Source organism: Cryptomeria japonica, chromosome 6 (genome assembly GCF_030272615.1).
Source record: "Cryptomeria japonica chromosome 6, Sugi_1.0, whole genome shotgun sequence".
In the NCBI taxonomy this organism is placed as follows: domain Eukaryota; kingdom Viridiplantae; phylum Streptophyta; class Pinopsida; order Cupressales; family Cupressaceae; genus Cryptomeria; species Cryptomeria japonica.
In genome coordinates this window covers 305,304,271-305,316,308 of record NC_081410.1, presented here as the reverse complement: position 1 = coordinate 305,316,308, position 12,038 = coordinate 305,304,271, and positions in this window count along the sequence as shown.

Below are 12,038 nucleotides of genomic sequence, written 5' to 3'. Positions count from 1 at the left end.
TTCCATGCTAAAAGTATCACAACAATCTCATTTTGTTTTCACCACATAGGCCATCAAACTTTTATAAACCAGTTGTAGCATAGAAATTAGGATTCATCAAAAGATAAGTATATATCAATCACAACACAAGATATGATAGCTTAATCAAAGGAATACTCATTGAAATGAACCTAATTCCAAAGCACATTCAATAGAGGTATGAAAATGAAGCATTCAAAAGAAAACATTATGCAAACCAGATGTAAGATTGAATACTCCTTCCATGCGGCTCCATTGTTGTTCTTTCCTCTTCAATGGTTTTGTGGATCTCACCTACAAGTGCTCTCACAATTGAAAGCAAAAAGCTCAAGAGTACTAGAAATGAAAATTCGATAGTTTGATAGCAATTCGGGGTTCATGAAGTGATTCAAGGGGATTGATTGAAGAAAATTATCCAATTTATAGAAGAATTGGATAAGTGACAAGATTGGCATGATGCAATTCAAATAGAAATTGCAAATCAATATGACAAATTATGACAAATTATGCATTTCCATGCACAATTTGATTGATTGATTATGACACATTTCATGTCAAAATTGATTGATTAATCAATTATGACAATTTCATGACAAATTGAAATGCCACTCCCATAGAATTAGGAGAGGAATTAGGAGGGAAAAGGAATTAGAAATTTGAAAATTAGGAAATTGAAATTGATGACAAATTAGGAAATTGGAATTAGAAATTGATGAAAAATAGGATTTAGGAATTAGTGAATTAATTAATAATTTTTCATTTATTAATCAATTCACAAAGAAGAATAATTAGCCAATTAAATAAAGATTTAATTGTAATGAGAAGACTTAGGATAAATAAGTAATTTATTTAATCCTAAAGGAAGAAATGACAAATTAGGTTAAATGACTAAATCATAAAACCTTAGAAGGCGAATTAGAAATGCGAGGGTGACAATTAGGTCCTAATTGAAGATAATTAATGTCGATCATGATTTTGAATTGATAAATGACCAATGCGACAAAATGATCGAGAAAATGCGCCAATTGACGAGGAACAATGACAAATTGATCCAAATTGACATAATTGAGACAGACAACGATCGATGACAAATCGGTCGCAAAATGACAAAATTGACAAGTGGACAAGGATCGACAACAAAATAGATTGCAAGATGACAAGATAATGACTAGGATCGATGACAAATCGATCGCCAAAATGACAAGATTGATAACGACCACGATCAATGACAAATTGATCGCAAGATGACAAGATTGAACATGACAACGATCGATGACAAGTCGATCGTTAAAATGACAAGATTGAAGGATTGATGATAAATCGACAAGATTGAAAAGAGGACAAAACCCTAATTAGGATTGACGATGTCCAAAATGATAAGATTGATGATAAGATTGATAAGAGAACAATGATTGATGACAAATGAATACGCACATTGATGCGACAGAGTAAAATTAATCAAAATCATGATTGGATAATGTTGTCGACAAGACCAAATTTGAGGACGAGGTGATTGAAGAATGTAGAAGAATGACTCGATGTTCACAAATGATAAAGACCAAGTGCGTGACATAGGAGAAATGTTAATGCAATGCAAAAACCTAAAATGAGGCAATGCGCAAATGTTAAAGTATGACCTCGCAAGCATTGACCATTTTTGGGTGTCTACATTTTGCCCCTCTTTGAGACAATGTGATTTTAAGCGTTGTTTCAAAGAACAATAACTAAATGCCCCAGACAATAATAATGACATATGCATGCCCCCTCGAGGAATTGGCCAGAAACATGGGGAAAAGAGGCCAATTGATCGATAAAAATGATAGGATTGAACGGACTAAAAATTGGATATCGGATGCATGATAGACAATCAATTTAATGTGCACAAGACCACGACCAACATAAGATGGAGAGGATGCATGTCCATCTATGCAATGACAAAGAGCTATAAATGGGACCAAGAGGGTGAAAATGACTCATTTGCACTAGCTAAAGAGGAGGATTTGTTGCTCTGGACAAGGACACTTGCGGATAGATGGCGAACATTCCAAGGGCAGATCACCTCGGAGAATGTGTACACACATTCAAACGACCGGAGGACGCAGGAGCAGCAGTATGTATCTCAAAAACCCATGTTTTGGATGTCATGAATTTTGATGACTTACGGGACATTGTGGGGCCCACAGGGGATACCAAAATGGTCTCTTGCGCTTGTGTGGTCTAAACCTGCGCTTGTGTAAGAAGTTCTGCGCTTGTGTAGGAAGACACAAGCGCAATTCATCTAACACAAGCGCAGCTTCTCAAACACAGGCGCAAGTGTTCATAAAAACCTTAGTTTTGATTTTGAAATTGCATGCAAATGACCTGACAATGGTAGGGAAGGGTAGGATAGGGTAATGCAACCCTAGGATAGATGAAAAACACCCCGATTTGGACATGAAAATGAGGAAATGCAACCCATAGGAACAAACCCTAAAACTGACAAAATGATGCCCCGATTGTGATGCAGAGTCGACAATATCCATTAATCACACGAGAGAATCGACCTGACTGTTTCATGCTACATCATAGACTCAGGAACACAGAGAGAGACACATTAGCTGGATTGCGATTGTATTACATCACATATATGCCCGAGATTAGGGTGAACACAGGATTGCTTACTACATTGGCAGAGCGATGGCACTCGAAGACCTCCTCATTCCATTTGGCGACTGGCGAGGCGACAGTGACTCTAGAGGATGTATGGCGCATCCTCCGCATTCTGATACATGGGGAGATGATAGAGTACGACCCAGTGATAGGGAGAGACGCGTTATGCAGACTGTTTGAGTGTGACGCAGAGGATCTGGACATTGTCGAGAGGGAGATTCACTGGGAGACTATGGCGGCCGAGTATGAACAGCGATGTGTGGTGATAGCAATGGTGATAGCATGTCTTCTAGCAGGTGACAGATGAGGACATGGATTCCCTATTGGCTGGGGAAGAGTATTAGAACAGATGGTGACAGAGGGTACAGTGTACGCGTGGGGACCATGTGTACTTGCTATGTTGTATTTCCAGCTGCATCAGATAGCGTATCAGGGAGTGCAGACTCTGAGCTGTGGAGTCACATTGCTTCAGGTATGGGCATTCAAGCATATTGCCATATGTCGGTCAATTACAGATAGACAGGTTGTACCACACCGACCATATGTATACAGCTATGGTAGAGCACTGAGACAGGGTCCTTTTGGATACATATTATACTGGCGACATGAGCTAGACAGACTGAGAGAGTTCATATGGAGGCCATATCGAGATTGCCCCGGATGGTCAGATGATCATGATGAGCTACCATACTGTAGACAGGAGAGATACCTGATTGGGCGACCAGTAAACTGCCAGAGAGTGATTGAGTTGTACCTTCCAGAGAGGGTCAGACGACAGTTTGGAGAGACACAGGATGTTCCTTGGAGGACTACATGCTTTGCCCGATCTCACCGAGAGACAAGTTAGTGGGGTAGTATGATTCAGCCACATATAGCATATGCCGACTTTGCACAGTTATAGCAGAGACAGTGGGAGTGGTGGTCAGATGTGATAGATGCTGGGACGACACAGGAGTATGAGACATGGTTCGCACAGTGACGGCCAGTGCCTTTGACCGATCCTGACATTCTAGTACCGAGGAGACAGGAGGACTTCCCACTCATAGGAGAGGAGGGAGATGATGAGGATGAGGGTGATGGAGATGAGGACGGAGCTGATGGAGGTGATGAGGAGGATGAGGAGGATGATGAGGACGGGGGAGAGGATGATGATGGTGGTGAGGACGATGAGGAGCCAGACTCAATGGATCAGGACACATTGCAGGATATTCCCATAGAGCCAGAGACAGCTAGGACAGAGGAGCTGGATAGATGCAAGGCTACCATAGCGAGCCAGCAAGATTATATTGCGACATTGGAGAGACAGAATGCCATTTTGAAGACAGAACGAGATACAGCCATAGCTCAGGCACAGCGAGAGGGACAGAGAGTCACTGAGTTCATTAGGTCAATTAGGGATGCCAGTGCATGGGAGATGGCACAGATGCTAGTAGAGACCGGCGATGAGAGACTGTACTGGAGGACACTATATGAGGGTGCAGTTCCACCGGAGTGGAGAGCACCTTCATATCGGGCACGATCGAGGACGGAGAGCAGGTCACGCTCTCGGAGGTCATTGAGTAGTATAGGAGTGAGTGGACCAATGAGACCACCACAGCCAGGACCAGGAGGGACATCATCTGCGAGACATGGTAGGGATGAGGAGGACAGAGGGAGCACCCAGTGACAGAGGCACATGCTCCATATGACAAATAGTGGACATTATGTAATTTGCCATTTTGTAGTCAGCCTGCGAGCCATACTTAGGATAGACAGTCCGATTTTGTACTCCGATATTATTATGATATGTGATATGATATGCATCGATATGATGGATGCAATATGTTATGACTTATGTTTTTTTGCATGTATGGATGACTTATGCACTGTTGATGTACCATGTATGGATGCATTTTTATGTATTTTTTGTGGATTTATGAAATGAAATGGATAAAATGCTTGATGTAATATGTGTGATGGAATGCAAATGTACTAACCAAATAAATGCAGGATGCAGCATATGTGTGTGGATATCGGAGCACTAGACCGAACTGACTATCCGGACTGACGGAAGAAATGTTAGTAAGAAGAAATGAGATAGAGGGAAAGTTAGAGATGACGAAAAAATTGCTTTCAGTAATGCACTGTGTAGGTGAGAACCTTTATTTTTATTTAGCAAAATGGATGCGTAGCATCATGGCATTGAAGGCCAGAGCTGAAATGCAACCCGATTTGCATAAGACAGACACAGCATAAACAAACGACAATCACAATCAAAAAAGAAAAGGATCATGAGCCATCCTGGTCACTCTAAATCACTCAGTGACATCATCGAGCAACATAGGAACATGATCGAAGATAAATCAATTAAAAGATAAGATGCGCAAATTCAAACAAACAAACAAACATCTTGATCTTCATTGTCAAAAGTTGAACGTGCTGATAGGATGATCATGTTGTCTGGTTTCAGGAAATGTGGTACCTCGTCTAAGACAGGACACAGTCTGATTTCGAGTATACCACACCCTGTATAAGACCCATGATAATGTGACAAGGACAAATGATTGTTTTGATGCGGATATGTGATTGATATGACAATTTGGATTAGTTTGAATGCTTGGTTTGACTTGAAAAAGTTCATCTGTTAATGCGTGATTTCATTAAAGCACAGCTTATGATTGCGAATTGTTGGATGTATACTCAGTGAGCTGTCGATGCATAAAGGGAATACTTTATTGCAAAAATGTGTGTTTTTGGTTTTTGGAGTTTTACAATTTTTTTGTGTTCATTCTTCAGGACTTTATATGATTTTTAGAGATTTTTTCAGGACTTTATATGATTTTTAGAGATTTTTTGAGGACTTTATTCGATTTTTTTTGGATTATTTCAGGACATTATTTGATTTTATTTTTTTTTTTTGTTTTTTTTGGATTATTTCAGGACATTATTTGATGTTTTTAGATTTTTTTCAGGACTTTTTTCAATTTTTATGACTTTTTTCAGGACTTTTTTTTCAATTTTTATGATTTTTTCTGGACATTATTGGATTTTTATGGATTTGTTTTTCAGGACTTTTTTCAATTTTTATGACTTTTTTCAGGACTTTTTTTCAATTTTTATGATTTTTTTCAGGACATTATTGGATTTTTATGGATTTTTTTCAGGACTTTTTTTCAATGTTTAAGCTCTAGTGATTGATCATGACGAGGGAAAAGCACCCAATGCGCACTTGAAAGATACATAAACCAGGACCAAAACATATGTACAAGACACTGGAGTGAGCAAGACAGTGATGTTGACCAATAACAGGCCTGGAATAAAACATTGGGTTGAGTGAACGATAGGCATGATAACTGGTCGAGAGAAAGCATGGCTAGAAGTCATGATAGATGACGGAGCAATAATCTCATTACTCATGGCGCCTGATTGCCAGGTTTTCACCATGGTACTTGCCCAAAGTGCCTGTTTGCCAGGTTTTCACTAGAGGGTGAATCATTCATTTTTTTCTTTTCTCTTTTCTTTTTTGCTTTTTTCATTTTTTTGTATTTTTTGCTTTTTTCATTTTTTTGTATTTTTTTTGCTTTTTTCATTTTTTTGTATTCTTTTTGCTTTTTTCATTTTTTTGTATTTTATTGCTTTTTTCATTTTTTTGTATTTTTTTCAGGATCATATTTGAAGAAAAATTTGACAGCAAACTATGCCCAGTACTTGCGAAGATGCATGCTATTAATAGGATCAGACAGAGGTTCACCTTCGGGAGTCGCAAGCTGATATGCCCCCGATCCATAGGCTGCAGTTACTATGAAAGGCCCAACCCAATTAGGTTCAAACTTGCCCTTGATGACGTCAGTAGACTATGCATTCTTGGGATTTGCCTTTAAAACCAGGTCTCCCACTTCGAAGTGTCACCCTTTGACCTTCTTATTATAAGAGCGACGGAGACGGTTTTGGTATGCTTGCAAATGTGTCAGAGCTGTCTGACGTTTTTCATCTAACATCTCAAGCTGATGCAGCCGAGAGACTCTATGTGTCTCATCATCAACCAGGTGTTGCAAGGAAACTCTCAAGGAAGGAATCTCAACTTCCAAAGGTAAAATGGCTTCCGCACCATACACCAAGGAATAAGGTGTTGCGCCAGTAGGTGTGCGGATAGAAGTGCGATAGGCCCACAGTGCTGGATTTAACTGTACGTGCCAATCTCGACCAGCATCATTGACAACTTTCTTCAGGATCTTGATAATGGTTTTATTTGATGCTTCAGCTTGACCATTACCCTGTGGATAGTATGGGCTAGAAAAATGGTGTTGAATATGAAATTTTTCACAAAGCTCTTTAACATCTTTATTCTTGAAGAGTCAACCATTATCTGTGACGATGGCAAGGGGAACCCCATATCTGCATATGATATAATTTAGCAAGAATTTTGAAATTTGGACACCAGTGATATAGGTCATGGGGATGGCTTCAATCCATTTTGTAAAATATTCTGTAGCTGTAATAATGAACTTGTGTCCATTAGCAGATGTTGGCTGAATCTTGCCGATAAGATCCAAACCCCACTGAGAAAAGGGCCATGGAGATATAACAGAATGAAGCTCTTGAGCTGGTGCATGAATATAATCTCCATGAATCTGGCACTTGTAGCACTTTTTAACAAATTCATGAACATCTTTTTCCAAAGTGGGCCAGTAATACCCAGCATGAATCAACTTTTTGGCTAGGCTAAGACCATTGAAATGGCCCCCACATATACCATCGTGAACCTCGTGTAAAGCCGTTTGTGCTTCGTCAGAATCCAAACACCTGAGGAGGGTATGGTCAAAAGAATGACGGTAAAGGGTGTCGGCGATGATGACATATTTGGATGTTTGTCGAATAAAGGCTCGGCATTGGTTAGCGGAAAGGTTAGGTGGTAAAGTCTGGGATTTCAAATACTGATATATATCATTGTACCAAGGGGAGTTGGGACCAACAAGAACGCACATCACATCAGCAGTCGGAATGTCAAAAGAGGGGACTAGCAATTGTTTGACCAGGAATTCACACTTGTCCATATTCTGAGGCATATTTATCATGGAAGCAATTGTAGCCATCGCATCTGCCAACTTATTTTGTATTCTTGGCACTTGACTGAAATGGATAGCCATGAATTTGGTCTTGAAGAAGTCTACCATGTGCTTATAAGGAATAAGCTTTTCATCCTTTGTCTCATAGTCATCATTGACCTGTCGGATGACTAATTGAGAATCTCCATAGACTTGCAAATGCTTGATGTTCCAGTGAACGGCCACTCGGAGTCCTGTAACCAATGCTTCATACTCTGCAATATTATTGGTACATTGAAAAGTTATTCTGTATGATTTTGGAATAGCATCACCTCGAGGGGTGACAAACAAAATGCCTGCGCCGGATCCGAACTTAGTGTGGGACCCATCAAAGTATAACTTCCATTCATTGGATGGTGTGAGAGCAAAGACTATTTCATTTGGGAAATCGGTTAACATGGGATGATCGTCTGAAATAGGAGCATCTGCCAGTTGATCTGCTATGACTTGTCCTTTTATCGCCTTTCGCTCCATATACTCAATGTCAAATTCACGGAGAATCATGACCCATTTTGCTAGGTGACCTGTTAAAGCTGCTCAGCTGAGCAAATATTTTAAAGGATCAATTTTGGCAATCAGCAATGTTTGATGGCTTAGCATATAATGTCAGAGCTTTTGTGTTGCAAATACCACTGCTAAGCATGCCCTCTCAATAGTTGAATAATTTAGCTCATAGCCTACCAGTGTCCGGCTGATATAGTAAATAGCTCTTTCTTTGCCGTTCTCATCTTGTTGAGCCAAAAGAACTCCTAATGTTGTTTCAGTTGCAGAGATATACAATAGAAATGGCTTTCCTTTGATAGGAGACATTAGGATGGGTGGCGACAACAAATAGTCTTTAAGAGCTTGAAAGGCTGATTGGCATTGCTCAGTCCATTTAAAAGCGACACCTTTGTGCAATAGATGTTGGAATGGATGACATTTATCGGCCAACTGAGCTATGAAGTGACGAATTGACTGGAGCTTTCCTTGCAGACTTCTTAATTGCTGGAGGTTGGAAGGTGGAGGCATATCCATGATTGCTTTGACCTTGGCGGGGTCGACCTCAATGCCTCGGTGGGAAACAATATATCCGAGCAATTTTCCAGCTGTAACACCAAAGACACACTTTTTTGGATTGAGCCTGAGTTTGTAGGTCTCCATTCTGTCAAAGATTGGGCCCAAAATAGCTAGATGACTATCTCTGGTGATAGATTTGCACAACAAGTCATCAACATAATCCTCCATCAAAGTATGCATGAAATCATGGAAGATTGTCGTCATTGCTCTTTGATATGTCGCACCGGCATTTTTGAGACCGAAGGGCATCACATTCCAGCAATAAGTACCCCAAGCACAGGTGAATGTTGTCTTATGCTGATCTTCAGGTGCAATACGGATTTGATTGTAGCCGGAGAAACCATCCATTAGTGAAAGCATCTCATAACCAGCCGTCATGTCCACTATGATGTCTATGTTTGGCAATGGAAAATCATCCTTAGGGCATGCTTTATTCAGGTCCCTAAAATCTATGCAGATGCGGATGCCCCCAGTTACTTTGCTAACTGGTACTAGATTTGAAATCCAATCTGCATAATCAATGGGTCTAATGAAGCCCACATCTAGCAATTTTTTCAATTCCACTTTGACCAATAGAGCCACTTGAGGATGCATTTTTCTAAGTTTTTGTTTGATGGGTTTAGCACCTGGTTTCAGTGGCAAATGATGAAGGACTAACTCTGGATCGAGGCCAGGCATATCTACATAAGACCACGCAAAGCTGATCTTCTTCTCTAGAAAGAAATTAATAAAATCAATCTTCTCTTGTTTTGACAAGGAGGCAGCAAAGTGGATGACCTTAGGGTTATCAAGTGTACCCAAATTGATTTCCTCGGTCATCTCTACTAGCAATGTGGATTTGTCCTGAATTGATAGGGGTACGTCCACTCTTCCACCTTTGGGTGCCTCAGAAAGGTTTTCACCTGTAGGTACGTCTTTTATTTTTACTTTTGTACGATCAAAGAGCGCCTTACGGTTTTCACTCAAAGATCTATTCTTTTGATTTTTTTCTTTTTCTTTTTCTTTTTCTTTTTCATGACTAGAAGAGGGAGTTGATTCCCCAAAATATGCCATTGAATCTAGGTCAATAGCAAAGCCTGCCTTATGGTTGCCTTGTGGTATACCTTCCCGTAGTCCCAGGAACTCTGCAATTGCTTCGTCATTCTGAAAACAGTCCAACGTGAGTGGTTCTTGTTGGTCATATTGGATAAGTTGGGGATATATGAGGGGCATGTCATCATCGATTGTAAGGATAGAGAGGGCTGATATGGTAAAAATGTGAATGTCTGTGGTGTCACTATCCGAACTGCTTGTGTCGGATTCGGAGCTGGGATCCCAAAATGACTCGATCCAAGCATGAGGACAGGTTTTAGGAAGAGGAGTTATTTCATGTTTATCCTCCATAGGCAAGTTATCAGGGTCAATGAAGATATTGTCAAGGGCATAGGAGCTGGAAGAAAAAGAACTCCACTCCCATTCATTAGAATCAGTCTTGAGTTGGGTAGCCTCAGGTGTTATTTCATCGTCAGAATCACGCCCTTTTCGACACGTGGACCTTTTGGTAGATGTGGATCCAATTCGTAATGGTACAAAACCTAACCCTAAAGTCGGGGGTCGCCTCTTAGGTATGATGGGTTCTAGCCTTCCATTGTTGTTCAGGCCTAAGCCACTGCAGCTATCATATCCTTTCTTTTGCAGCATAGTAAATCCTTTGCCATATAATTCCACTGGCAACTTGACAGGTGGGGTTTCAGTTGGATCTTTATATAGCCAATCTATGACATCATCGTCTACAGTTTCTTTGTTAAGTTCCCCCCATCTTGCAAATGTGGTAGGAGGCTGATATTGAATAATGACCTTGGGTTCCTTTTGCAATAGATGCGGTTTTCCATATGACTTTGGGGACATCGGCAAATTCCCAATGAGGAATGTTTGGTCCATTGAATATTCTCCACACCCTTGATCTTGTCTTTTCAGTTTGTCTTTGACAGCATCTAACAATGCATTGGGATCCACATAACTGTCTGATTTGGCCTCTCTATTAACTAGGACCTGCTGCTGAGGAGTACCCTTTAGGGTAGCACAGAACTGGAACGGATTAGGATCTCTTGGAATGGTTACCTCAGTTCCGTTGTAAGGATATTTTAGACATTGATGATAAGTGGATGGAACTGCTTTCATGGCATGAATCCACGGACGGCCAAGGATCATATTATAAGAGAGGTCCAGGTCTAGGACTTGTAGGAAAGTATTTTCTGTCACTGGACCAACTCTGATGGGCAATACAATTATCCCTTTGGATGGGCGCTCAGCATCATCATAGGCTTTTATTGTTATCCTTTTGGAAGCATCAATGTCATTTTCTGAATATCCGAGACCAATGACCACTCTTAAGGTGCAGATATTAAGACCTGCTCCGCCATCTATCAAGACCCGTCGGATTTTGCAATTGTGGACAAAGACTTCTAGGTGCAAAGGGTCATTATGGGGAAGCTTGTCAGGTGAGATATCACTATCGAAAAATGCAACACTTCGGGAAACGGCTAAATGTCCAATCTGCGCTTGAAATTGGTCAACATCAATATCTGTTGGGATAGTGGACTCAGTCAAAGCTTTATCTAGGATTGCACGATGCATGGGAGACATTTTCAACAACTCTAGAATGGATATTTGTGCAGGTGTTTTTCCTAGATGATCCAAAAGATTATATTGACTTGCAAGCACTGGTTTGGGAGGAGCTACAGGAGCTCCTTTCACGACTATTTTGGATCGACGAGTGGTGACCGCACAAGAAGGATCTTGTCCTTTTATTCTCAAGGTAGACACATACTCATTTGATGCATGAAAACAATTAATGACATTGTGATAACCGATATTTGCATAATTGGCCGTTTGAGCAGAATTGGAAGAAGACGCTTTACCCTTGTCATGATTAAGCAAAGGAGTTTTGAAAATAGTATGATCAGTATTAGAGGTCGGATGGGTTGGATCTATCTCAATTACTCCTTGTTCCAATAAATCTTGAATCATATGTTTTAATTGAAAACATGAAGCGGTTTTATGTCCTTTAGACCGATGATATTCACAGTACGCATTATCATTCCACCAATGCGGTTTTTCCGCTGGTTCTGCCTTAATATCTGGTAGTTTGATAAACTTCGCTTGTATTAATTGCTTCATGACTGATTCGATAGGCTCTCCCAATGGTGTAAACTGTCGAGGAGGCCCATCCCGTGATCAGAAGGGTTT